General features: G+C 32.4%; 1 protein-coding gene across 3 annotated transcripts in view; it reads left to right on the top strand.

Annotated features, from left to right (window-relative positions):
* The window catches only part of LOC125025139 (serine/threonine-protein kinase PAK 2-like), a 28,392-nt gene that overhangs the window by 1,613 nt on the left and 24,279 nt on the right, over window positions 1-2,500 (top strand). Inside the window, exon 1 of one of the 3 annotated variants that reach the window (XM_047613093.1) lies at window positions 92-191. The exons of the other annotated variants lie outside the window; for them this stretch is intronic. The gene's annotated coding sequence lies outside the window, so the exon portion shown is untranslated. Of the gene's footprint in view, window positions 1-91; window positions 192-2,500 lie in introns of those variants that run through there. 3 annotated transcript variants of the gene reach the window in all.

Below are 2,500 nucleotides of genomic sequence, written 5' to 3'. Positions count from 1 at the left end.
GAAGGTGCTGAGCAATGCACTGGCGAAGGTGGCCGGCGGCGGGGGTGTGCTGGGCGAGGTGGCGAGAAGGATCAGAGGATGACAGTGAGGTGCGTGGAGGCTTCACCGCCGGGTGGAGGTTTGTGCTCCTCTCAGCGGACTCGGGCATCACTTCCAACGAGGGTTTCCGCCACCACCAACAAACCCACAAGGTGACCGGCAATGATATCTACTCGATACGTTTAGTTTTGTGTTTGGTGCGTAAGATCTCGGTCGTGTTTTTTTTTTTTTTTTTTTTTTTTTGGTCTATTTACAAATACAAAGTGTGTTGCATCAGTAAAAACCTTAACATACAGAAGAGCTAAATTCAAAAAGTATGGAAGATTATTACAAATACGCATAATGATCACGTACAAACAATCTGTGCATTCATTCACTGAACGACTACTCTACGAATAATAACACATCATTGACAGCATGTAAAGCATGTTTATTTACTCTCCGCGGATATGCCACGATGAAACGACTCGATATCCGCTTCATGCTCCAACCAAACAGGCGATGAATCTGGCACAGATACATGCCACAGGCTCGGTCGCGAGGTGGAGGGAGTGATGGACAAGCTGAACGCGTGAGTCACCCTTCGTCATGTGGCTGTGGGTTCCATATCTCCGTTATCAGATGCAGCGTCACGTCGTTCCCAAGACACGAATCAGCTGTTTTTCATCTCACTCTGGATTCCGTGTGTGCATTGTAGAAAACTGACTCCCAGCGTTCGGTACCGCCTCCGGGGGGTTGTGCGGGTTTCTCCATCGGTTCATTTTCAGGATAATTTGGTTTTGTGAGTTGAGGGTCCGGACGCAGTTAAGCCATGTTGTAATAATAATAAGAATGATAATAATAATAATAATAATAATAACAATAATAATAAGTAGAATGATAATAATAATAATGATAATAATCATTATTGTCACTGCCACTACTACCACTAGTACTATTGTTATATTTTTATTATCCTTATTATTATTATTATTGTTATTATTATCATTGCTGTATTATTATCTTTATTATATTATTATTGTTATTATTATTATTGTTATTATTATTATTGTTATTATTATTGTAATTATCATTATTAGTATTATTATTGTTGTTGTTGTTATCATTACTATCATTATTATTATTATTATTATTATTATCATTTTTATTATTATTATTATTATTATTATTATTATCATTATTATTATTATCATTACTATCATTATTATTATTATTTATTATTGTTGACATTATTATCATTTTTGTTTTGTCGTTTTTAATGTTGTTATTATCACGATCATTATCATTATTATTGTTATTATTATAATTTCTGTTCATAGTAGTAGTAGTAGTAATAATATCGTTATAATGATAATACTGCTACTACTAATATAATGATGTTACTATCATCATTATTGATATTATTAATATTGATGTTATTAATATTATTTATATTATTATTATCATTATTATTATTATCATTATTTATATTATTATAATTGATATTATTAATATTATTGATATTATTATTATTATTATTATTACTGATATTATTATTATTGTTATTATTGATATTATTATCATTATTAATGTTATCATCATCATCATACTTATTATTATCGTTATCATCATTATTACTATCATTAGTATTAGTAGTATCAGTATCATTAGTATTCGTAGCATTATTTTTATTATTAGTCTAAGTAGTGGTAGTAGCAGAAGCAGTATCACCATTATTATTATCATTGTCATTGATATTATTAATATTAGTAATAGCAGAAGTATCATTCTCATTATCATCATTATCACTATTATTAGCTGCAGTAGTAGTTTTATTATTATTATCATTATTATCATCATCATCGTCATCATCATTATCATCATTATCATCATTATTACTATTATTGTTATCATTATCATTATCGTTATTATTAGTAGAAGCACCAGCAGTAGGATCACTACTGCCATCATCATATTAACTTTTCCTACCGTCGAGACAGCCACAGCAGACTCTGCCCTTGACCCGCTTCCCGGTGCTTGATGCAAGTTCTTGTTCTTGTTTTATAAATTTTCCTTGTGTATGCATCTCTTTAAAAAAAAAAAAAAAAATCATATCACGTCTGATGAGGAATGTATGACGATTTCGAAAGTTATTATTAGTATCACTATTCTTATTATTACTATCATTATCATTACTGTTATTACCGTTGACGATTTCGATTTCGTCCTTATTCCGTTCATTTTGTGGCTTTGTTTCTTTTTGTTGTCTTTGTGTACACGTTTCTGGAGAGAGAGAGAGAGAGAGAGAGAGAGAGAGAGAGAGAGAGAGAGAGAGAGAGAGAGAGAGAGAGAGAGAGAGAGAGAGAGAGAGAGAGAGAGAGAGAGAGGGGGGGGGGGGGAAGTAAGAGTAAGAAAAAAAAAAAAAAAGAGAGATAGATGGAGATAGAGTGACGGGGGAGGAGGATAGAAAAAAGACAGGAAA

Source organism: Penaeus chinensis, chromosome 4 (genome assembly GCF_019202785.1).
Source record: "Penaeus chinensis breed Huanghai No. 1 chromosome 4, ASM1920278v2, whole genome shotgun sequence".
Classification (NCBI taxonomy): domain Eukaryota; kingdom Metazoa; phylum Arthropoda; class Malacostraca; order Decapoda; family Penaeidae; genus Penaeus; species Penaeus chinensis.
This window is presented reverse-complemented; position numbering and strand designations above follow the sequence as displayed.